Source organism: Chlorocebus sabaeus, chromosome 24, assembly GCF_047675955.1.
Source record: "Chlorocebus sabaeus isolate Y175 chromosome 24, mChlSab1.0.hap1, whole genome shotgun sequence".
Taxonomy (NCBI): Eukaryota; Metazoa; Chordata; class Mammalia; order Primates; family Cercopithecidae; genus Chlorocebus; species Chlorocebus sabaeus.
The window spans coordinates 22366402-22394115 of record NC_132927.1 but is presented as its reverse complement, the minus strand read 5'-3'; the positions used below and the strand labels follow the sequence as shown (position 1 = coordinate 22394115).

Sequence of the window (27714 nt, the reverse complement as noted above, 5' to 3'; positions counted from 1 at the left end):
TTAGGAACAATATCATAGGGGTGTGTACACCCCCTGCAATATAGGATTAATATCATCCTCTCCCTACTTTGATATTAGGAACAATATCACAATGGGAATGTACACCCGTTGCGATATTGAAATTACTATCGTCATCTCCCCCCCGCCCCCCTGTTGGTATTAGGAAGAATATTACAGGGAGGTGTACACTCCTTGTGATATTGGGAGTAATATCCTCTCCCCAGCTGGATAGGGAAAAAAATATTAGGAACAATATCACAGGGGTGGTGTACAGAGGTGATATTGGGAATAATACCATCCTCTACACCCTGGATATTAGGAATAATATTACTGAGAGTTGTACACCCCCTGAGATATTGCGAGTAATATCATCCTGTTGTCTGGATAGTAGGAACAATATCACGGGCGGGTGGGGGTGTACACTTATCAGGCTACTGGGAGTAATATCATTTTCTCCCTTCCTGGATATTAGGAACAATATCAGAGGGGGTTTGTACACCCTCTGCGATATTGGGAGTAATGTCATGATCTTCCCCAGTGGATATGAAGAACAATATCACAGGCAAAGTGTACACCCCCTGCGATATTGGGAGTAATATTATCCTCTCCCAACCTTGATAGGAACAATATCACAGGGCGTGTGTCCACCTCCTACGATACTGGGAATAATATAATCTTCTCCCCTTTTGGATATTAGAAAGAATATCACAAACGGGGTGTCCCCCTGCAATATTGGGAATATTATCACACTCTCTCTCCTGGGTATTAGGAGCAAAATCCACAAAGGTGGTGGACACCCCCTGCGATATTGGGAGTAATATCCCCCTCTCCTTCCTTTGGTATTAGAAACAATATCACAGGGGGGAATGTATACTTTCTTCGATATTGGGATTCATATGATCCTCACTTCCACTGGATATTAGGAGTAATATCACAGGGCCATTGTACACCCCCCTGTGATATTTACAGTAATATCATCGTCTCTCCCACCTTGAAAATTATTAACAATATCACAAGTGGGGTGGGCATTCCTTGCGATATAGGCAGTAATATCATCTTCTCCCCTTTTGATATTAGGAACAATATCACAGGGGGCTGTACACTTGCTGCTATATTGGGAATAATATCATCGTTTACCCCATGGGATACTAGGAACAATATCACAGGGGGTTGTACATCCTCTGATATATTGGGAGTAATATCATCCTCTCCCCCCATGGGTATTGGGAACAATATCACGGGGAGGGGTGCTGTAACCCCCTGGGCTATTGGGAGTAATAGTGTCGTCTCCTGCCCTAGATATTAGGAACAATATCACAAGGAGGGTATACACCCCTGCTATATTGGGAATAATATCATCCTCCCCTTCCCTGGATATTAGGAACAATATAACATGGGGTGGCATACAACCTTTGCTTTATTGGAAGTAATATCATCCTCTCCCACCCTGGATATTAGGACCAATATCCCCTGGGGTGTTTACACTTCCTGCGATATTGGAAGTAATAGTATATTCTCCCCCTCCTGGATATTAAAAAAAAACAATGTCACCGAGTGGGGGCGGGGCTGTGCTCCTGCTGAGCTATTGGGAGTAATATCATCCTATTTCCCCCTGCATATTAGGAACAATATCACAGGAAGTGTGTATACCTCCTGCTCTATTGGGAGTGATATCATCTTCTTTACCCTGGATATTAGAAACAATATCTCAGGGGGGTGTACACTTCCTGCGATATTGGGAGTAATATCATTCTCTACTTCCCTGGATATTAGGAACAATACTACAGCGGGGTGTAGGAACTCCACAATGTTGGGACTAATATCATCTTCTGCCACCCTGGATATTATGAACAATATCACAGAGGATGTATACACAGGATGTTTACGATATTGGGAGTAATACCATCTCCCCACTGGATATTACAAACAATATCGCAGGGGGTTGAACACCCTCTGTGATATGGGGAGTAATATCATCCTCTCCCTCCCTGGATATTATGAACAATACAGCAGGGTTGTGTACACTCCCTGTGATATCCAGAGTAATATTATTTTCTCTCTCCCTGAATATTACGAACAATACAATATGGCAGAGGAGTGCACATGCTTGGCGATATGGGGAGTAACATCATCTCCTTTCCCTGTAGATATTATGAACAATAACACAGGAGTATGTATACTTCCTTCGATATGGGGAACATCATCCTCTCCCTCCCACCCCAGTATCGCAGTTGTATGCATATTCCCTGAGATTGAAGAGTAGCATCATCCTCTCTTTCCCTGTATATTATGAACAATATATCGGGGGGATGCAATATGAAGAGTAACATTATCTTCCCCCCCTCTGGATATTATGGACATATCACAAGGGAATGTAAACTCTTTGCGATATGGGGATTAACATTATCTTATCCTTGTCTAAATATTATGAACAATATAGTATGGGGGTGTACACCCCTTGAGTTATGGGGAGTAACATGCTCTCCCCTCCTGGAAATTACAAATAATATCATAGGGGGGTGTACACACCCTGGGGTATGGAGAGTAACATCATCTTCTCCCCACACAGATATTATGAACAATATCACAGGGAGGTGTACACTCCCTGGGATATTGGGGGTAATATCATCCTCTTTCCCCCTGGATATTACAAACAATATCACAGGGCATTGTATGCCTTCTGTGATACTGGGAGTAATATCATCCTCTCCCCTTATGGAAATTGTGAACAATATTCTGGGGGGTGTACATCCCCTGCGATATTGGGAGTAATACCATCCACTCCCCACTGGATATTACAAAAAATATAAAAGGGGGTGTACACTCCCTGCAATAGTTGGAGTAATATTCTCATTTCTGGACATTATGAACAATATCATAGGGAGTGTACAGCCCTTGCAATATTGGGAGTAATATCATCCTCTCCTTCCCTGAAAATTATGAACAATACCACAGGGGGGTGTATACCTTCTGCGATATTGGGAGTAGAATCTTCCTCTCCCACCCATGCTTTTGTATTTTATAGGGGCAGGATGTTGTTGTAGGGGCAGCTGATCAAATCTGAGCTGAAATTGTCCAATGATTGTGAAGATGATGAGGAAGAAAATGTAGATCTTAAAGGTGTAATCTTTAAAGAGACACCTTTAAAAGGAACAGAACAACAGGATGTTAAAAGAGAGTTAGTGATGAGAACTCCCTGTACTCTCTTTCAGATTCTAGAATGATGTTTGGTTCATATTAGCTAACAAAAATAAAATTAAACCTTAAAATTTTTTTTAAAAGTTTGCTTTATGTGGTATTTCTTTCCCTCATTTTAGGGCTGTAGTTAATTGTTGTCTATCTTAAAGAAAACCTCAAACAATTCTAAAGTCAATTTACATTTATCATTAAAAAACATTTTAGTTATTACTGAGATACATTTTCAAAATGTACATTAATTGAACAAAATAATCACATTAGTTTATGTAATCTAAACCTAAAATAGGAGCCTAGAGGTAGAAGAGAAGAGACACTAGAACACTAGAACAATATTCAAAATTAACCTTCGAGGACCCAGGCACTTACAAAAACAATTAGCTGATGTGATAAGCCCTGTTTCAAAATCAAAGTCAACAAACATCTAGACCAGGAGTGCTCTGGTCTCACTAGGAGTAAATTCACAGGTCTGAATCTCTCCACTGAAGTACATAAATACATACATACATAAAAAATAAATAAATAAAAATAGAACTTTCACTCTAAGAAATATCAAAAGCATGAAAATTTACTTTTTCTTATTTTTCCTAATGTCTTCTACAAGTCTACACATACAGGAGCTTAGAAGAGAGTCTGGCACATAGTGTATGCCCAAGAAATGTTGTTTACAATTATTACATCTTCAAAATGCACATGAATCAAAAATCTAGATTCTGCAAATGCACAGAAATTGAGAGGCCAGAGAGAGAAAGGAGTGGGCAAGCATTTAATTATATAATTAGCTAGATGAACACTGTTAACTTTCTCAAAAAGTCAGATGGAATCTATAAAGTAGTTTGACATACAGAAATCCAAGATTTGATACTTTTTGTTCTTCTCTCCAACTATTACTATTTAAATAAACGAAATAGAATAAATATCATCATAGACCACCAGCAAATTTGGGTATTTTGTTGTTGTTGTTGAAGAAAACTTCCCTTGGAATAAACCATTTTTTGAAACAGAAAGAACTTGAATTCCACCACAGGTGAATTTTAGGAGCTGAAAATTATTTGCATTGTATGTGGTTTGCTAAGAAGGAAGCATCAAATTAAATTTTCTACTACATTCATATTTGCTGGGTTAGTTCCTTTTCTCTCCTACAGTGGCTATAAAATCCACGCTAATTACCCATCAACCTCAAAGGGATGAAGCCAGGAGTAAATGGCAAGGAAGCAGCTGGAAACCTCTGAGTACTGCATATAAATGGGGACAGGAGATTACCCCCACTTGATCTGGCAAGACTGGGCCAAAGCCCTGGGCCAAACCCTTGCATCCCCAAGAGACTGCCAACAGGAGCACCAGCTGCACTTCAAAGCAGCAAGTCTAGAATAAGAGCCCTCTGGGAGTAGACAAAGTGCGTATCCGTGAAAAGTAATATTTACCCTACCAGGGAGTAGTGGTTTCCCAGGATCAACAGAAGGCTGAGAGGTCCCAAATTTCTTGTGAAAACAGGTAATTTAGCCACAGATTTTTGTCTATCATGGTATTCTTTGATATTTTTTCTTCAATGTTAGCAGTCACAAATAATATATTGAATGCTTATTATGTAATTGTCATTCTTCATTCATTGTCTGATTTAATTCTCATAACAATTCTGTGAGATAGTTGTTTTTATTATTCCTTGTTTATAGATGAAGTAATGGAGACTGGAGAGATTAAGTAACTTGCCCAGGGACTTGCAAAGTGGAAAGCAAGCTACAGACATAGAATTATCTCAAGAATTTGCTTTCATAACCATAATGGTTCCAAGATTTTCCGTGACTTTCATTTAGTTCACAAATATTTCATTATTATCCTCTTGCCTTTCTTTCTTAGTTACTACCTGCTCTCTGACTACTTCAAGGATAGAGTACGTATGAGTGGACACATACACACACACACACACACACACACACACACACACACACACACCATGCAACTATTAACCAGTTCCAACCTTGGGCTGTGTTAATGCCAGGCAAGCACCCTAAGAGGGCAGTAATTTCCTGTCTCAACTTGGAAAGATATGAGCCATGGTTCTCTCTATTCAATGTCCATAACCTAAAGAGAAATTTCAGAATATGCCCACTGGGAAAGGAAAGACTTTTTGAGTTTTCTCTGAAGGACTTGGCAAAAATCCAAACATTTGAATTTATTTTGTTTCTGTTCTGAGACTGTGAAATGCTTTTAAGTATCTGCTAAATTTTGCTCTAATAGCAGTGGGGAGTGGGAGTGGGGAGGTGCTTCATCTCCCTGGAGTCATTGGAAAAGCTCGCAGAAAAGAGTTTAAGAAACAAACCTGAAAAGTGATACAAGTCAAGCCTGTCTCTTCAGAGGCATCTGCAGGCTGTAAAGTGTGCTGATAGGAAATTCAGCTACCCACAGGACTTTACAGCAGCTACTCAAACAAATTTTACATTTATCCTGTGACCAGAGAGGAAGAGGAAAGTAAAAAACATTAAATGTCCTTTGCTTGGCCTCTCATACTGTTTCAAAGCATGAATGCTTATAAAGTTGTTTAGATATCAAAGCAGCCAATATGTGCTGGATTTTATCTTAAAGGAAAAAGGAAAAATAATGCTTTGGGAATGGGGAATCGTCCAATAAATATATCTCCCATTAATGCTTTTAACTCTGGAGAAATGTTAGAGTCCTTATAGGATCATCAAATAATCATAAAGTGAAAATACATACTCACATGAACAAGGATTGAAATTCATCTGTTTCACTTTTTTTAAACACAGGGCTCCTAACAGTTCTCAGTCAGCTGTTACAATGTTTAATCATAATTTGGGCAAAAATAAAAATCTCCCTTTCTAAATGAATTACTCTTGCTGCATATTAAGCCCACTACTTGTCTTTCAATCCCAGTGGAGATAGATGGTAATTGGACACAATGTTTTTCGCAATTCCCTTTCAATAGCTTGAAAACAGTTATGAATCTTCATCTTAATTTTTTAAACTCTTGATATATTGATTCTCTTGTAATTCCTTTTCAAAATGTCCATTACTACATTTCCTCTTGATCCTCTCACTTCTCTAGAAATGTACTAAAAAACACAAAGACCAATATTAGAGCAATTTCCTAATAAAAGTTTGAATACAAATAAATATCCTATAATACTTATTTCTAGCTTTCTAATATCAACTACTTCTAATAGCTTTTAAAAGTAAACACTGTTAATCACTTACTAATTTTGAATTTATGATTCTGGTAAAGTGACTTATTGTTCTACCTAGTTTGGGAGAGTTTCTTTGGACATTTTATATCAGGATAAATTAAAAATATCTGTTATATGAAATTATACTGTTCCCTAAAGGTTAATATCAAATTGACTAAATATTTCTTCAATTTATGACATGACACATGGAATTGCACACATTTTCCCCAAGGTATTAGGAACCTAACCAAAATAGTGTCATCAATAATTGGATAGGAACAACATCAATTCAATCATCTGTAGAATTATAAAAGCTCAGATGAGGAAGAGCCCTTAGAGGCAACCCAGTACAAACTTCCCACTCTGAAATGAAAATGAAAGAACAAAAGATGAAATATCTTGACCAGCTCTTAGTGATCCAGCCTGATCCCCAGGCTCAGTTCTTCCCATATAGTATCCCTTCCACTCTGTTCCATAGCCAATTCTCATTCAGGACACCAGAAAAATATTCTGGTATGGTTTGTTCTATGTTCTTTTGCCTGCTTTTCAGTCACAGAAATACCTTTGTCCTTTCCCTACCTCTCTTTCTTCACCCCACTGTCCATTAATCAATTCAGCAAATATCCATTGAGTTACTCAATGAATTCCAAGAGTATTGCCAACTGAAGAGTAATACAGTAAACTGATGCAAGTGTAATAAAAATATATGCTAAGGAGTTCTCAGGCCCTTTTACCCTTTTCACAAGGGGCTAAGTTCACAGGCCTGAAAATCAAGATGTCCAAGGTACCGATAGGTAAAGCAAGAAAGATTGGAGGCACTATTTAAGGAAGAGGGCTGTTACTGAGGTTAAGTGGATAAAAAAGTCTGGATGAAAATATGTCAAAGAAGAGAACTGTAGAGCTTGGTTATATGGCATCAAAGAGAAGTCTAGTTCATTTAACAGTTCCTGATTGTTTTTGGATTAAAAAAAGGAAATTTTGTTTCTTAATTTCCTTTTTATTATATATGTCACATCTTAGGCTACTTAACGCAAAACAATATAACTAAGTTATACACTTAAGAAATAGATGCATGTCATACCTAAGGAATTATCCATAAGATATATAAGCTTTGATCCACCAAGAAATTATTCATTCAATAACTATATATTTTGTATCTATATGAAATTTTCTGTTCTTTCTAGTACCAAATGTGATCATTATGATAATTCTGTTACTTTTATTACATTCATCAGCCACATGTGATATTCCTGACTCTAAGGTTCTTTCTACAAATGTAATTTACTGATATCTACTAACAATCTCACTAAAAACAGCAGTTGTTCAAGGAGAGCATTGCCCTTTATAATACATGTACACACATTTAGGAATACATCGGACATCTGCATGTTCAAGCATGTATTACAGATAAGTTATGGGGTCATGAAACTTCTCAAGGTGATTTGTTTTCATTTCTAATGCTATGCAGATGACATATTTCTAATTGTTGTCACACTTGAAATATGTACTTCTTATTTTTGTATTTTCACATAGTTTATCAGTTATTATCAAGTAGAGGATATCTTGAACCTTTTAGATATTATTGAAATATTTTCCTAGTTGCAAACACTGTATGTACCAGAAACAGCATGGGGCAAATTGCCGCTTTTAAACCATCAGATCTCAGGAGAACTCACTCACTATCATGAGAACAGCATAGGGGAAATTGTCCCCATGACCCAGTCACCTCCCACAAGGTCCCATCCCCATGGTGATTACAAATCCAGATGAAATTTGGGTGGGGACACAGAGCCAAACCATATCAGTGTGCTAAAAATAGATGACAACATCCATGTAAGACACCTTCATTTTCAGTTCCTCTATCTTCAAATAATTTGTCACCCTTTATAACATGTGAAAAACTAGATAGAGTAATGAGAGAGAGTATACAAAGGAGACTTTACTCTGTACCTCACTATTATTACAGCTTGATTCAATGTAGACTTTTCTACAAACAAAACCCTAGAATTAGAGATACAGTCAATTTCCAAATCATTGTGTCATTGTCCAGAGCCACTACCGAGGTACCAGAATGGGAAGTGAGTGGTTCTGATCCCTGAAGCATGATTAATGATCCTGATGTCACTGGCTAACTTTCAGCATACAGTGGCCACATACTGCATCACAGAGGCTATAAAAAGTGCTCTGCAGATATGCATTACCTCAGTTCATCCTTCCACAGAACCTGAAATGCAAGTAAAATGTAATGTTGAAATTGGCAGGTTAGTTCCATGCCTGTATAGTAATCTCAATGCCGGCTAGAGACCTGGAGACATGGGATACTCTGAAAACAATCTATGCTAACCTCAGGTCCAGCTCTCTCTTTTGGTAGTGAGTATAGCGAAGTAACAGGAGCTCTTCAAAAGTTCATTCTTTAGAAAAATGACTTTCATTGCCTATGTGCTTGTCACTATGTTAAGAGTAACACATAATTTTTTTTACTTACTCTTTACAATGATCCCATTAAGAATTGAATTCTTAACATTTTATAGATAATGAGTCAGAGTCAACAAGTAAAATGACTTTAATAAGGACAAGTGTAAGAGCCAAGACTCAAACCCCAGTCTGTGTTTCTGTGTTTTTTCCATAACATCACATTGCTACCAATAAAAAGTATAATGCTGTGAAATAGTACCCATTTGCAAAACTGCAATATAAAAAATAAATGTTTTAATTTTGTGCAAAGTTATATAATAGTAGTATTTTTTGGAACTGTACGTGTATCCAAAACATTTTTTTCTTTTCGAGAGCATGTCACTCAAATAAGAAACTATTCCATCTCAGTTAACTTATGTGGCAGAAATAAAAAAACACGCATTTCAATGAAATGATGAAAGGAAGAAGAGAGTAGTGTTTTTAATTTATGAAGTCATGAGTACTACCAATTGTTTAGTTATTAACCAAAACAATTCCGGAAAACATAATTTATGAAGTTGACTTTCTCTGAAAACAAAAACAAACGGTCAAACAAACAGATGTAATATAGGGGACTTAGTATCCTTCCCATACCCTCCCTGTAGAATCATACACATTAACAAATCTTTACTCATTGCAAACCCTTTTCAGAGATGAAAAAGGCACAGAAATCTGAACCAAGAGGCAGGCCTGTATTGAGATAAATGTCATGTCAACTGATCTGAAACTACTGGAAACACTAGCCTAAAAGAATGTGAATAAAATGGTAAACATTCCACTGAAATAATCATAAAATTTACAAATCAATATACATTAAGAACATAATAACTTACATATAATCAAAGTGAAAAAAAACAGAGAGACTGCTTAGTCGATCATGGCATTATTTTTCCTGAGTGTTGACGTAGTACCCAGGATAAGGTAAACTTTAAAACCACATACAAAGAACATGACCTGGATCTTCAATCCTTTTACAACCTAATCGCCAGGCTTTCAACACAAGGATATCAAAATATATGATCACAAAATATTTAGTTTAATTCCTTCAATGCACTCAGTGGGGGTACTGTATTAGTCTGCACAGGCTGCTATAGCATAATAGCACAGACTGGATGGCTTAAACAACAGAAATTTTTCTCATAGTTCTGGAGGTTAGAAGTCCAAGATCAAGGGACCCTCAGAAGTGGTTTCTGGTGTGGCTTCTCCTCCCAGTTTGTAGACAGCCACCTTCTCACTATGCCTATGGCAGGCAGGGAGCCCTCTGATATCCCTTCTTTTTATAAGGACATCAGTCCTATTGGATGAGGACTCCACCCATATAAGCTCACTTAACATTAATTTGTTCCTTAAAAACCCTATCTCCAACTACAGTCACATTTTAGGTTAGGGCTTCAACCTATGAATTTTGAAGAGACACAATTCAGTCCATAACAGGTACCCAATTCCATGTGAACAAGAAATTTCAGTTATATAAAATAATACTCGCCAGATTATTTAGTCAAAATAGGGCAAACAAGGAGCCAAAGAGGTTTTGAGTGAGTCTAAAAATACTAAGCACAGTGCATTGAACTAGTCAGGTAAATGTCAGTATTAATTGCCTTGACATATAGTACAATATACTAAAATAATTTTTCATAAGAGTACTTTTGAGGTACACCTACACCCTCAGGGACACAACATTCTATGAAAAGTGTAATAATTACTTCTGGTCAATTTATCAACCATGATTATTCACAGAAAGCAACTTTTGATCTCTCTGACTCCTGCACTGGCTAAAGTTGTAACTCACGCAAGATTATGTGCAGCATTCTGCTATGGATCAGTAACCACGTACATATAACAAGGCTGATTTATCAGTGAGGTGACTTTAAGACTGTTGTAAGCAGTGACTCCATGTAAAGCCTGAAAAGATAGTATCTGACTGTTGTGTCTTTACTTTGCTTCTTTAGAATATTTTCTTTATCATAATAAAAGCCCTACCATGAAAACAGTAACACTTGTATAATAAAACATGTGTTTCCTGAATTATTAAGAACAAATCCATGTACAGTCAAATAACCCATCACAACTCTCACTAATGTGAATAACTGTGGAAAACAATCCCAAAGAGAAAAAAAGTTTATGTTGCTTTTCCAAAAAAGGCTTGGAAAGAATTATTAATGCTCAAAACCACTTGAGCATCACGGGTGCTTTAAGCATGTCTTTTCATTTCACTTGAACATTTAGAATATTCCAAACATTGTTATAATTAGTTCTTAAAATGAGACCACGAATTAATTAGAAATTTAATCATTATTTCAAGATAGCACAGTTATTATTTTTTTACCTTTTAGGTACTGCTCATAATTAACATTTTTTCTGCTTCCCTTTCATGAAATATTTTATAAGTTAGCAGGACATTTTTTAAAGACAGACTTCTGTTCTAATATTACCATGCTAAACTAATTACAATATGAATGTATTCCATAATTATTTACCATTTTTATTCACCCTCAGGGTACTGAATTATAATTAATTCCACTTCTCCTTCTCTAATAGATTTATGAGTATTATCATATATATTAAATTTTCAGTTCTGTATTTTTTTCATTTTATTGCTTTGCACACTGACAATGTGCACTTCATTAAAAACATGTAATCCCTTAGCTGGACGAAGGCCTAATTGCAATTCTGTATAATATAATAACATGTATATTCACATTTTATTACAAGAACCCCCTATTCCACTTGAAAATTCTGGAGTTCCTATCCTTTTAAACTGTAATGTGAGAATAGGATTTAAGAATCTCATGCAAAACTAATAATAAGCACATTTGTTCATTTTTTCACCTCCTGCTAGTTCTGTTACTCTATTTTTGTCAAGGTGATATTTAGATTAATTTAAATAATTAACAATATACGGAAGGACTCCGATTTTTTTTTCTCCAAAAGTGATGAACATTTTGTGATAGATAAAGCAATAACAATCTGCTGTTAAGTTAGATTCTTTGACCTAGTCGAACTTTCCAGAAGATGTTTTAATACAAATAAGTCAAGTCACAAGTTTACACTTGAGAAATTCAAAGTGCAAAATGCAATATAGGAATGAATAGTAGGACTGATAAGTCCTTTTCTGAGGTAATAAATACTTCACAATTTCTATCATGCTCTCCTGTGTCCCTCACAAATTTTGACAACATTCTCCTAATTTGTCCAGACACACAGTCCCTTTGGGAGCTCTCAGGATAGCAGTACCATACAAACTTGACAGGTTGTTTTTTGTTTTGTTTTGTATTGGCATGGCGGGGGGTTGAGGGATGGTGGTGAGGGAGGGGTATCAGATGGTGAGGGAGGTGGTGAGGGAGGAGGGTGGTGGTGAGGGTGGGATATGGTGGTGGTGGTGAGGGAGGGGTATCGGGGGTGATAGAGGACAACTAACTAAAAGCATTCTGCCAAAGTTTGCTGGAATTTGCAGTGAAAAGTAATCATTGTGTAGTCAGGTCACACATAAACTGCCTAGGACCATAATCCAAAAAATAAGACCAGGAAAATAAATTGGATTTGTAAAGTTGTCCTTTCTGCCAAGTAAGTGATAACTTGGTCTGGTAAAAATTATTTTCTCCTGTTTAGAGCCCTTTCTGCTCTGTTTGCACATATTAACTTCTTTACCCAAACCTAAGTCCATCTTAATAGAAGGTAAACTAAAGAGTAAAAATACTCAAAATAGTCAACAACTCATTCTGAGATTTTTGAAAAATAACCCCTGAACGGTAAACTTCCTCAAGTTTAGAACATTTTTGCTTTCTTCAATGTTCTTGTAATGTAAAATGAGACTTTCGGGTGGGCACTTCCTCCTATCTTCTTACACTCTTGACTGTCAACCCTCTTACTGTCTCAGTTCTTTTCTACTCTTTCTCTGTTCTTCTTGTACATTTGATGTATAAATGCTCTCGTTTCTGCTAAATCTATTAAATTAGGATGCTAAACTCTTTGGGTCTTGAAATATCCATTTCTTTTGAGTTTCATGAAGGCAGAGGTTTTATGTGTTGTTTGTACCAACATTATTTCCAGAATGTAGCAGTAATATAAATAAAAATGTAATGGTCCTACAACCTCAACTATGACTTAGCTTCTACATACACATAGCTTCTATATACACATAGAGGGTCCAGTTTTGCAAAGCACTTGAAGAAGCTTAGATAGCATTCTCTCTGGGACATCTTACCTGAAAGTTCAATATATATTTGTCAAATGCATGAAAAAATACAGTAGCTCCTATTGTATGGTGATGATGCCTCCAGCAAAACAGTACAAGAACTATGTGGTGGAAATGAGATTATATCTAGAACTGGGTCTGCATCCCTACTTTGCTGAAGAACCCAAAGTTAGAACCTGTGATAGGGAGAATAATGGCCCCCTAAAGATATTCATACTCTGTTACCCAGACCTTTCAATATGTTACTTTACATAGCAAAGGGGAGTTTTTAGATGTAATTAACGTTAAGGGCCTTGAGGTGGAGAAATTAGTCTAGATTATCCAGTGGTGGGCAAATCTATGCAAAATCCTTAAGAGAGGAAGGAGAACCTTTACTTTCTTTTTGTTGCTGTTATTTTTTATTTTTTTAAATTATACTTTAAGTTCTGGGGTACATGTGCAGAACGAGCAGGTTTGTTACATAGGTATACACGTGCCATGGTGGTTTGTTGCACCCATCAACCCTTCATCTACATTAGGTATACTTTCACAAAGAAATTCAGCAACAGAAAAAGGATCAGAAAAATCCTACACTAATGGCTTGAAGATGGAAAAAGGGGATCTCAAGGCAAGGAATTTGGATAGCCTCTGCAAGCTAGAAGACAGGAAAGAGGAGTCTCACTTAGCACCTCAAGACAAGGAATACAGCCCTGCCAACACCTTAAATAAGACAGTAAATCTGTGTTGTTTTAGGCCACTACATGTGAGATAATCTGTTATGGCAGCAATAGGAAATTAACACCATTCCTGAGGCTGCCTTCCCAAAGGCTGCATTCCTGGATGCAACTGGTGTTTCTTAAAATAAATTCAAATGTTTTCTTAATAAAACAACCAAAATAACCACATCGATGTAGGTACTGATTCTTAATTTTGGTAAACATTTCAGCATATTAAACAACAAATTGAAATACTGACTGAAGATTTCCCCTCACAAATGAGATATCCTTACCTATATCTTTTTATTCTACTTACTTTGGAGGGAGATTTATTAAGGCTAAAAAATTAAATTATTGAAGCTTGCTCAGAGATTTAACAGAATGCAAATTATATCGATCCATCTTCTATCAACTACATGTTATTTCTGTTTAGTATGAATAATATATATTACTAATATACATAAGAAGTACGACTTTTCTATTACATTGTTCAAATTAAAATTCCCCAGTTTCTCCTTACCTCCACTGAATGCTGAGGGTGTGCTGAGAGAGTGTCAGTGTGGTGTGCGATCTTACCCTTTCTCTTATGAAATCTCAGTACTATTATGTCGAATTTATGATTAGCCTATAAAAGGGATTGTTTCATTGTCCTAGTAATATCCAGGGTCCAGAAGAGATTCTAATATTTTGTTTCATGAGAATAATATATCACAAAAGTTTTGCCAAGTAATTACCTCCTTCTAATAACTGTTACCATAAGAAAAACCTGAGCCAGTTATTTCAAGTTCAGTTCAGTCTTTTAATTTGATTTGAATGGAATAATTGTGTAACACATGACACTCAGTAGAAGAGTCAGGTGTTATACAATATTTTCTCCAAATAAAATTAAAGAACATTTCCACTGAAGAAGTTTCACGGACATTAAGATGCCCGAATGTTGGCTATCACCATCAAGTGAAAGCATTTCCTTAAAATACCCACTCAATGAATACAGAGGCAAATTCTTTTTTTGTGTTTCTTCATATTTGTTACATCATGAAAAATAATTCACAAGTTCTTAAGTCTATAAAACATAATTATTCAGAAAAACTGGGATGTTCCCCCCTCCTTATCCCACTTCACTTAAAGGATCATGAAGCTATCACAGGAGGTGAGGCTGCCATAGAAAGGTGAGGATAGGGCACAAGGGAAAAAAAAAAGTCACAGTTTTGGGGAAGAAAAAAAGACTTCCCTCAAACAACACAATACCCAACTCTCCCTCAGAGATAGGAGGTTTATTCTGAGTAAATTGGACTGAGAGGATCTCAACTTTTGACCTCAGGAGTATTTGTGTTAGGAGAAGGGTTGAGATCCAAAATTGGAAATGTGGGTAGTAAAGGAAAATCTGTGTAATGAATACTGAGACCCTCAGCACCCCATCCCTTGTTTTCCTTCCAAAAAGGATGTGCTGTCTTATGCTTTTTAAGCAGGGGCCTCAGGGACTTCAAGGGTAAAAAATCCTACAGATATTGATACTGTAGGTTACCACAGTAAAAATGCCAGCTTATCAGATGCAATCACCTCATGGTGAACCACACTTGTCAAAAGGACCTGATTCTCCATAACCAACCAATATTTTAAAAATTATTTTTAGAGACAGAGTCTGGCTTTGTCATTCAAGCTGAAATGCGGTAGCACAATCATGGCTCACTGCAGCCTCAACCCCTAGGCTCAAGCGATCTTCCTGCCTCAGCCTCCTGAGTAGCTGGGCGTATAGGCATGCACCACCACACCTGGCTAATTCTTTTCATTTTTTGTAGAGACAGTGTCTGGCTATATTTCCCAGGCTGGTCTTGAACTCCTGGCCTCAAGCAACCTTCCTGGTATCTTGGCCTCCCAAAGTTCTGGGATTACAGGCATGAGCCACAACACCCAGCCCCAACCAACATTTTGAGGAACAAAGAGCAAGGGTCATTGGAACTTTGTGGAAATATTCCAAAATAAAAAGAGCCCCAAACAAAAATTTTTTGGTAGCAGCTACCCATGAAGATTTAGAAGGGGGAAAGGAAAAGGAGATTTATTTTACCCCTCAATATGCAGTTCTGTATGCTTTGGATATAGTTTCAGGAAGCATGTGTTAATTTAGTTTAAAAATTAAGATGCATACAATAGGCTAAAATAAATCTGCTTTTGCTTTCTTGTCTGGTGACCGTACTGGCAGAGAAAAGCCAGTCAAGCTTCAGGTAAGAAATTCTCTCCATACTTCTAGAGCCAGGTACTGTGTACTCTCTAGCATCTGTCAGAATCCGGGGTCTCACAGAAATCCACTAATTCCAAAACCACCACCACTTAGTGCCTCAGCAATTTCATAACATACAAATTAGTATACCATATTTTCTTTCTTTGTGTAGCAGATGGTATTCAGAGACAGTTTGCAAGACTTCTGCCTTCCAGAAAGAATTGATTCAGCTTGATTGGCTTCATGAATTGGTTATCAAGGGACAAAATGAAGACAAAAATGATATTATGACTAGACTTTCCAGTTGGTGAATATAGAGTAATCAAATTATTCCAACCAGTCATATAAGATTTTCCTGCATGCACAAGGAACATTCCACAGTAGAATAGCCAGATTAACCATCCCTGTGGGAACAGACAGTCCAGACTCAATTTATTATGACTCTGAGTTGATTTTTACTAACAACATTGGTGTTATAAAACAAATCATCAAATGCTGAAATATTATACTAATTCGGTGAGCTCTTTAAACTAATTTACAATTGGAATGCCAAATTGTATATTTATCACTTAAAAATAAGCATGTATATTTCCTAATTTTATATATTTTGCATACTAACAATTTGACTTTTATATTCCTTTATTGGTGAGGGTAGGTCAATTGCTGTGATAAATCAAAATTATATAATAGCTCAAGCACAAAATAAGTTTTTTCTTACTCAAAGTTCAAAGCAGGTGGATGAGCAGCTCTCTCTCAAGAGATGATTCAAGTATCAGGATCCTTCCTTCTGGTGGCTACACAATCTGTAACGTGCAGCTTCCAGAGTCATAGGGCTTGTGTGCAGCATGCTGCAAAAGAGGAAAGGACCTGGCATGTCTTGCATAGGTATGTTATCTATATAATTTGTCTAAACTGGGCTACTTTAGGGAGTGAAAAAGCCACTAACTAGGCTTGACCAAGTATAACCTGTAACTGTCCTAGGCACAGTAAGATGATTATAACCCTAGGCATGGTAGGTTTTATGAATCAGGCCCTGGAGCAGTGTACAGCATTCCTTTTCAAATCCTAATTCATCATATGGTCATGCCCAACTATACGGTAGACTGAAAAATATGGACTCGACATGTCACCAGCAAGAGACGAATGTAAATTTGATCAAAGCTAGTCAGCCAGCCTGTCTCTGATACTCTTATTTTTGCCACACTGAATTACTCTACTTCCATAGCAAATAGTCTGCCTAAAAGGACTCACTTATTCAATAATGAGACAAAACCCCTATGCTTATGAAGTTTATATTCTAGTGTGGAAGACAGTGACAAACCAACATGTAGAGTACAATGTCCAGTAGTTATAAATTCCATGAAGCAAAACACATGTTGAGAAGGTACTTTTGAAATTCAAATACTCAGGGAGGGAGCCTCACTGTAATGTAAAACAGAAGTCAGATACTTTTTAGATAAAATCATCAGGGAGAGCCTCACCATAATGTGGGGCAGGAACTTCAACAAACTATGAGAGGGAGCTGCTTGAGTATCTGTAGGAAGAACTTTCCAAGCAGAGAAATTAAAATATATTTTTATAAAAGTATCAAATTAGTCAAAAATTTTTCTCTTGTATTTTAGATAACTATAATAAATAGTGAATTAGGATTATTACTATTATGTCAAATTTTCAAGATATTGTTAACACAAAATCATACTTCATTTTTTAGTCTGAGAAATTATAACTAAAATTTTTCATAAAATTGTCTTTATTTTTAAGCACAAAATTATTTTATTTTAAACCCTTATAGTAGAAAGTCATTACAATATGCATTTAAAACAACTGACAACACTTTAACCTCTTCATTACTTTTAGTTGTGAGTGTCAGAAATCCAACTCAAATTAGGTCATGCAAGTTCAGGGACTATATTGACTCACTGGACTATACGAAATCTTTACTCAGGAACTTATTATCTCTATCAAGATTCTTTCTCCATTCTTATCTTCATTCCTCTCTGCATTGATCTTTTATCTCTCACTTCAGATGGCATCCTCCATTTCTGTGGAGGAAGTGATTGGCTTTTAATATCAGTAATTCAGTTATTTTTCAGTTTCCAGATTATATTATCCTACTACAGCAATCCTAAAGTAACTAAAGGACTTCTCACTCTTTTGTATATAAACACAAAGAAGTGTTCTGATTGACTTTATGGAATCACACGCCCATCTCTTGTACTAATCACCATGGCTAAGGGGTGAGACTTCCATTGGTTAGAGTGGCTCAAATCTAGTTTCCCAAAATAAGATGAGTACTGTTAACAGAAGAAGGGAGGAAGTATTACTGGACAGACGAACACAATCATTATTAAAATGCTGTCCATTAAATGAGAAGTATTGAGTATTACATACTATGTGGCACAGACATCAGAATCAGAATCAGGTGGACTTGGGAATAAACACTGGTACACAGATTACTATTAATAGTTGTGTGACTTTGGGCATGTTGCTAAATGTCTTTAAGCTTAGATTCTTCATCTATTAAATTTTAATAATAAAGGACCTATCCCATAGTTGTACAAATTAAGGGAGCATTTAGTAAGTGCTCAAATAATAACTGCTGTTATTTTAATTTCACATGTTTTTCAATGAATTCTCACAACAGTCCCATGAAACAGGTAGTAATAGCTCTAATTACAGATGAAGAAAATGAAACTCAGGAGAAGTTCAATTACTTTGCCCAAAGTCACATAGCTGGTAAGTGGCATATCTAGGATTGGGTTCAAATTCCATGTCTGCAGGATTCCAAAGACCATATTCCTTCCACCATACTACATTGCCTTAACCACTACATAATTCTTTGTAAGAATCTTAGGAGACTATTGAAGTACATAGAGTTATTTGCCCCTAAATTAAATGGTATGTTCCCTACCCCTATGTTTTCATCCTGGTGATCTGTCATTTCTTTCTACTGCCTGTGAGCCTGTGATCATGGAAAAAATGACATGGTTAAACAGAGAAAAACAGCTCATTGTAGACAAATGATATCAGAAATGCTGCAATTGGAGAGTGATTTTATTTGCTTCAATTTTTAATTGCTACAAATGTTCAGTGTTCTAATAAGACAGCTATTGCTATAGAAAGTCAAAGTTTAGAGACCTGAACTCAAAGCGCTGTTTTAGTATCTGAGTCTCAGTTTCATCATTTGTAAAAACTGAAAAGCAACCTCTACCTTACAGAATTGAGGTGATGATTAAATGATACATGAAATGTGGAAGTGTTATGCAAAGTATAAAATGCTAAATAAATATAAGAATATTATTGATAATAAGCTTAAGAATAAAACATTTTATCAGATTCTTAAACTTTAGTATAAGCCTATTTTAGATCCTGTCCTAAGATTTGCATTTGAAAAAAGAAAAAGCTAGGACCCTCAAAATTTAAGTCAGAGAAAAGAAAAGCAAGCTCTGCAGTAAAGAAAACGCAAGAAAAGGGGAGCCTGAAGCCACCAGAAGACAAGTAATCTTTCAAAATTCTGCCTATGGCCTTGGCAGTGCCTACCTTCCTATATATAAATAAATATATAATATATAAATTTATATATATAATTTAAATATATAATATTTATATATATATTTATATATATAAAATATATATAAATATATAAATATTATATATATATAAAAAACACAAATACTCAATTATGCAGGGTTAAGAGAGAAACGTCTTCTCAAGCACTCTCACACAAATTTAATCAAACTACAGCTAATTTAAAAAAGTACAAGTTCAGAGGCAATTTATAGTATATATTAAAACATCCGTTTCAACAGGCGAACTTTGTGCATTTGCAAATAAAGACATTAACACCAATAAATTGCTTTGGATACAGTATTGTCACTTGCATGCTATATTAATTTACTGCACTAATTAACTTACTGTCTCACATCAAATCAACGTGCCCTCTCCGGGATGAACTCATATTAACATGGACTATATATGACCCACCTTAACTCTTTGATAAGTGTTCTTCAATATACAGACAGTTATTTCTAAGAATGTTCCTGTGATGCTAAAATTTTTATTATACAAACCATCATTCCAATGTGCATGATACTAGTTTGTTTTATTTTTGGCATTTTTAATTCAAGTGCCATCAGTCCTGGATTTGGAACCTTTCTTCATTACTTTTATTTTTACAAATACAGGAAACAAAGACATGCTCAACCTGTTTCACAGATTGCAGTGTTATTGTAGAAACAGAGATGTCAAAGAATTGAAGAGTAAGATACACAATAGCCAACACTCACGGTGTTACACTCTTGCCAATGCACCATAATGTAGCAGTCTTTAATTGTGAGGTATCACTCAGAGTTCTTTGTCTCATGACCGAGAATTAAGGAGTGTGGAATCAAAGGGTAAGGTTGGAGTGAAAATTTAGTAAGTGAAAGAAGAAAGGTCTCTGGCACAGAGAGGGGACCCAGAAGAGGGTTGCCGTTTTTACAGTTGAATGCAAAATGCAAAGGCTTTTTTAAAACGAAACAAAACAACAACAACAACAAAAAAAAAAACAACAACAATGAAGGCTGGATGTCTCATTTGCATAAGGTGTGAATTTCTGGTAACTCTACTTTGTCCTTCTAGTGTACACGAGGGCCCTTAGCTTGAGTTACTCCATAATGCTTTGTTCCCCTTACTGCACATGTGTTAGGGCATGGAATTTTCCATTGCAGACATGTCTGGGCAAGTCACCTGTGTAGCCTTATCTATGCAGCTGTGGGCATGTCCTAGGAAGCTCCCCTGTGCAAGTTCCCTTATCTGCGCCTGGAGCTTGAGTTTTCAGGCTGTTCTTTTGTTTGAAAGAATTCAACCAAGGACCCACCCAAACTGCCTGCCTGACCGGTTTCTTTCTTTCTTCTCTCTCATTTCCCCCTTCAGGGATGGGGACCCTAACTTCTGTTAGGTATGTGGGGTAATGATACTACTGGAGAAAGGTGTTGTGTGGGAAACAGCAGCTAGGTTTCCTCCTGGGGCTGGTATGGAGGTCCTTGGATAAAAGGCATGTCCATGTGTGGTTTTATTTGCATTACCGTTTGGAGCTTGATAGCCTTTATGTGAGAAGAAACAGTTTGGGTTATTAGAGTACATGTATTAAAATGAAATGAGGGGTGGAGGGTAAAGACAACTCAAGACTGCCAACACACCCAGATAACTGGTGACTATAGTTATGCCTACCAAGATGTGGATGCATGGGGCTTGGTTTTGGTTAATTTCCTTGGTTTTATTTTTCAAACAAAGAAACCTCCAGGTTATGGGCATCCTATTTATTCCCATTGCCAGGCAGGATTTGCAGGATAATTGTCCAGAATTTGAATATTGATCCAGATTTTCACATTACCCATTCGTTTTTGTTTCTTCTGAGCTGCAGCCAGAGATTGCTGGTTGGTTACAGGAATAAGCAGGGTTAGTCTAAAATGTAGGCAAGAACTTTAAAAAACTAATGAGATTAGAATTTAATGACAAGCATATGATAATTTTTCTCTCTCCAGTCATCATTTTTGTTAAAAACAAATCATGATAGGACTGAGTTGTTTGTAAACCACACTTTAGTTTTTATACTTGGCCTGATTATTTGCATAAAGTGCAGCAAGAATAATTATTTTTACATAAGCCTTTTAAATAGGCTTTATGGAACTCTGTTCCACAAAGAATCTCAGATAGAACTTTTTAAAGTCGAGCCCAGCTGTGGGTTTGTACCCTCAAGTACCTATGAGTTGGGTGAATTGCTATTTTTTTTAGGTCCCAGGAACAAGGCATTCCTGGGCCTATTAGAAAGTGATATTTACTCACCACAGATTAGCAATCCTGTACAGGGAGTGTGTAGACAAGGTATCAGTCAAGTTTTGCCAAGGGGCTTTTATTAGCTCTGCATGATAACCTTGATTCTTTAAAGAGTAGTATATCCTTCCAGTCAAAGCCTTGGTAAAACAACTATTTTCTCCAATTGCATCCTGTTGCAAAAGAAAATGGATTCTTATTGCACTGATGCAAACACCTATATTGCCATAAGTCAAGAATACTCACAAAGAGTTTCCAAATTCTGGGGAAGCCAGGCAGAGAGAAACAAATATTCTCCAAATTTTGTTCACAGGAGTATACCTTACTCAATTATTAAAAGCTGTAGCTAGCTTAAAAGAAAAGTTTCCTGGACTCGGAAAAACAAAACAAGGATAAGCAATGTTTTAAGCGAAACATTTAAAACAATTACTTCAGTTTTCTATTAGCTCAGTCTATTTCTTTAACTCTTATTCTGCTCGATATTTCTAACTACTTCAGCTTTTCGTGAGTCCTGTACATTTTTCTTTTATCAGAAACCTGCATTTGAGAGCAGTTGTTAAAGTCCTACAGCTGATCATAAACCATCTTTTGAAGAGAATTAAAACAAGACAACAGTTGTCTGTAAATGACAAATTTTCCAGGGTTGTTACAGTCAAGAATATGATTGGTGAAGACATTTGGTTATTTCTGTGGTTTACAATAGCTTAACATAATAAACCTAATGTTCATTGACAGCATATGTTTAGACATTAGAACCTTAGACATCCCATGTGATTTTGGAACATATATTAATATTATTTACTGAAATAAAACCTGAAGAAGATTACACATCACTTTGGCAATCCCTTCTATGTAAACATGTTAAATTATCCTATTTACCACTTTTCTGGATGCTCCAGAGACCCTCTGTTGCATCCAAAAGCTAGGCATCAGGAGAGACAATTTTGAAACTGAAGTTTAATTTTGGGGAGGCTGTTAAATTTAGAGGTATAAAAACTTGATATTATGAAATACAATTACAGATTACTATATTATTTATTTTCCCAAAATAATGACTCAAAAATTTGAAAAAGCAAAATCCTTTTATTAGCCTTTACTATTACATGAAAATCCTTTTCAAAAGGAAGAAAGGCAAATTTCACCCTTGCATTAGTTTACTGTTAGTGTCAACCCCAACTTTTAATGAAACACTATAGAAAATTCTATCCCATCTTAACCAGTTTGACTGAGGTGATATTCTTACAAACCTTTTATAAACCTTTACAAATTTTGCTAAAGAGCAGAATTGCATCTTAAGAAAATCTTACTATTCTTTTATTTCAATGTTCAATTTATAAAAATCATATAACACCCTTTTGAATTTGGTCAATATGTTCACACACAGAGTTTCCTTTGAAAGATTAATTTTTACAGTCTCTCCACAACTTGCTTGAACATTCAACTGTATTTTATCTAATTTAATACAATCCTTTAACCCTAGGCAACATTGCATTTTGCCATGTTTACTTATAGCATTTTACTAAAAACACATTTTACTGTTTTTACACACCTTGCATGTAAATCGAATTTCAGTAGTCTCAATTACATGTTATAATGGTAACTTTTAGCATTTTTTAACTTTAATGTAAAACCTGGTATGTTGTTTTAATTATATACCAGGTGCAGACAAATCCTGACTCTATCCAGCATAGTTAGGGGCATAGTTAATTTCACACATCCCAGGCCTTACTAAGTTGTAACATAGGCAGTTTACAATCTTGAAACATTTAGCAAGCCTAGTATCTGACGTACATGATTTAGACCCCCTATTTACATTTTGACAACATTTGCATTTCACCAATTATCTTTAAAACTATTTTTATTTCTTAAATATTAAAGTCATGTGAACTAAAAGGCATTACTGCTTTTATCTTTCCTTTAAAAATATTTGATTTAAGCATTTATTTTCTTTAAGCCAATTAATTAGAGCTCTTTTTACAGATATCACACACAACACATATATAACTACATAGACCAACAGAAGAAGATCAAGTATTTATAAGATTTTTCATATATCAATCTCCTAATTGGATTATCGGCTTCTGGGAAGGGTCCATTAAGAGCAGGGCTTAAAAAGCATGCAATTTTTAGGGCCTAATAAATAGGTATAGCTGGAAGACAAAAATAGATTTTGAGAGAGATCTATCTGCCTCTAATTCCTAGGGTTCCACAAGAAAAACACAAGTTTCTCCCAAAATGGAATCCATGGTACATTTTCCATTTTCACCAAAGAGCCCCGGGCCATCAGAAATTATCTTAGGACCTTCCATGCATGCACCAAGAGCAGCAAGACAGAGTGGAGAAAAGTAATTCAGTCAACAGAGAAAGAAACCTTTTCCAGAAAAACAAGATCCAAGAAGAGAACAACATAAAGGTCTTTTAAATATATCTATAACTTGGATATTCACTTTTAATTAAGCTGAGTGCTCTTTAAGAAAATCCTTTTAAATCCATTGTTACCCAACTTTAGGCACACCAAACAGTTAATATTTCTGGCTTCTAAACTTTACAAAAGTAACTTCACAGGTGAAACCAACAAGCCTCCATTAGGTTATGACTAAACCTCGAGTGTACAAGGTATTTTTGAAGGGGTGTTAAGCAGCTTTTACAAAATCCAGAAGTTTTAAAGGCAACTTAGAGAAAGAAGGATTTAAGAAAGGAAGTTAAAAGTTGTTCATGGAGGGGGAAGACAATTAGCAAATGATAAAAGTCACAGAGCTATTAACTTGAAAATATTCATTCCCTAAGCCAGGATTGAACCTGTGCTTCATTGTAAAATGGCAGAGGCTAAAAAAAGTACTGCCACGTGGTTACAGGTCACACTCAAGTATGTAAAACAAGATGGAGGCCTGCAGCAAAGGTTGTTACTGACAACTTTACCAGGCTATCTTGAAGTGTGGACTTATATGGAGTTCCAGACCTGCATTCCATTCCTAGCTATCCCTCTTTCTGCCTTTTTCATGTGTTTCCTCTCCTTTTCCTGGGCCTCCTCCTGGTTCCTATTATAGAAGACTGAAGTGGCTACCATTAGGGAGTTTTCTAAGGTGCCATCTGGTTCTATAGCCTGTTTCTGAAGCTTGCTTCTGGTGTCAGGGGCCACCTGAGTAAGCCTATCTTTCAAGATTAGCTGTCCCTCAACTGAATTAGGAGATAAGTGTGTTTTACCAAAGCCCTCTCAGGCTTTCTAAAAAGACTGAGACATTTTCATCTAGCTTTTTATCTATCATTGATAGCTTAGAATAGTCAACAGGTTTGGCTCTGGTCCTTTGTAAGCCCTCTGATATACACATCTGAAAGTGTTTTCTTTTCCACTCATCTATGGGATTACTGGGCTTCCAGTTAAGATTTTCAAGGGACACTGTCTCTCTTCCTACAGGGAATGGGGATTCTGTCTCATTCTCACCCTCTTTCCCCTTTTTGACTCTCTTTCTTTTTTGACTGGCTATGGGAGACATGCTGTTCATCTCCAGATTTCTCTGCTACCTGTAGGGCTGCCTGTTTCTCAGCATCAGTTAGAATTTTAAGAGGATGTAGAGAAATAGGAACACTTGCTTTCCCAGGTGGCTGCCGAAGATGCCGGAGGTGCAGGTCCTGGTGCTCGATGGTCGAAGCCATCTCCTGGGCCCCTGGCAGCCATCGTGGCTAAACAGGTACTGCTAGGCCTGAAGGTGGTGGTCGTACGCTGAGAAGGCATCAACATTTCTGGCAATTTCTACAGAAACAAGTTGAAGTACCTGGCTTTCCTCCACAAGTGGATGAATACCAACTCTTCCCGAAGCCCTTACCACTTCCGGGCCCCCAGCTGCATCTTCTCGCGGACGTGCGAGACATGCTGCCTCACAAGACTAAGCGAGGCCAGGCTGCCCTGGACCGCCTCAAGGTGTTTGACGGCATCCCACCGCCCTACGACAAGAAAAAGCCGATGGTGGTTCCTGCTGCCCTCAAGGTCGTGCGTCTGAAGCCTACAAGAAAGTTTGCTTATCTGGGGCACCTGGCTCACGAGGTTGGCCGGAAGTACCAGGCAGTGACAGCCACCCTGGAGGAGAAGAGGAAAGAGAAAGCCAAGATCCACTACCGGAAGAAGAAGCAGCTCATGAGGCTATGGAAACAGGCTGAGAAGAACATGGAGAAGAAAATTGACAAATACACACAGGTCCTCAAGACCCACAGACTCCTGGTCTGAGCCCAATAAAGACTGTTAATTCCTCATGCGTGGCCTGCCCTTCCTCCATCATTGCCCTGGAATGTGAGGGACCCAGGGGCAGCAGTAGTCCAGGTGCCACAGGCGGCCGGGAACATAGGAAGCTGGGAGCAAGGAAAGGGTCTTCAGTCACTGTCTCCCGAGGTTGCTTGAAAGCACTCAGAGAATTGTGCAGCTGTCATTTATCTATGACCAATAGGAAGAGCAACCAGTTACTGTTAGCACAAGGGAGCCAGAAGATGGGCTGGAGGGCCCTACCTTGTGAGTGGGGCATCTGTTGGACTTTCCACCTGGTCATATACTCTGCAGCTGTTAGAATGTGCAAGCACTTGGGATCAGCATGAGCTTGCTGTTGTACACAGGGTATTTCTAGAAGCAGAAATAGACTGGGAAGATGCACAACCAAGGGTCACAGGCATCGCCGTGCTCCTCACCTGTATTTTGTAATGAGAAATAAATTGCTTTTAAAGAAAAAAAAAAGAAAAGAAAAGAAATAGGAACACTTTTACACCGTTGGTGGGACTGTAAAGTAGTTCTACCATTGTGGAAGACAGTGTGGTGAGTCCTCAAGGATCTAGAACTAGAAATACCATTTGACCCAGCCATCCCATTACTGGGCATATACCCAAAGGATTATAAATCATGCTGCTATAAAGACACATGCACACGTATGTTTGTTGCAGCACTATTCACAAGAGCAAAGATTTGGAACCAACCCAAATGTCCATCAATGATAGAATGGATTAAGAAAATGTGGCACATATACACCATGGAATACTATGCAGCCATAAAAAAAGATGAGTTCATGTCCTTTGTAGGGACATGGATGAAGCTATAAACCATAATTCTGAGCAAACTGTCACAAGGACAGAAAACCAAACACCACATGTTCTCATGCATAGGTGGGAATTGAACAATGAGAACACTTGGACACAGGGTGGAGAACATCACACACTGGGGCCTGTCATGGGGTTTGGGGAGGGGGAGGGATAGCATTAGGAGATATACCTAACGTAAATGATGAGTTAATGGGTGCAGCACACCAATATGGCACATGTATACATATGTAACAAACCTGAACATTGTGCACACGTATCCTAGAACGTAAAGTATAACAATAAAAAAAAAATAAAAGAGTAACATAACATTCTTCCAAGAGAGTTTAAATACTTGGGTTAAATCCTGGAAGGCCTCTATGTGTAAGTGAATTTGAAGCTTGCCTAGAGAAAACTTGAAGCAAGTTTTCTTGTGTCAAGCTGTGGGCAGGCTTGAAGATGGGTTGTTACTCATCTAGAAAAGAGAGGAGGAGAAGGCATCCCTTAGTTTCCTTCCTCCTTTCGGGGTGACCCAGGATGTAGAAAAAGATAGAAAGGGTATCCCCCTTCTCCTCTTTCCTCCCATCTCCTTTGGGTCCTGGCAACTGATGTAGGTGCTACCCATGGATTCAAGCACGACCTTCACCAATAGATCTGGAGAATATAGCCAGCATAAATAGTCATGTTCACCTGCTTGAGGCCCTAGCTCTCTGCCCTACTGGCTTCCGAGACCCACTTGGCCCATAAGGTTCTTGAGATTCTTAGGGACCCAGGAGAGATTGTGCACTAGTTGAATTTGGGAAAGACCCTTTGATGGAGGGAGTGTCTTAACTCTATCCTTACATCCTCTTACTACTGCATGGGCAAAGTTATAAGTTCCTAGACAATGGAACCAATTGACTTCTA

General features: G+C 37.2%; 1 pseudogene; it reads left to right on the top strand.

Moving 5' to 3' along the window:
- Positions 1-24999: 24999 nt before the first annotated feature.
- LOC103228914 (large ribosomal subunit protein uL13 pseudogene) lies at positions 25000-26482 on the top strand (annotated as a pseudogene).
- The last annotated feature ends 1232 nt before the right edge of the window (positions 26483-27714 follow it).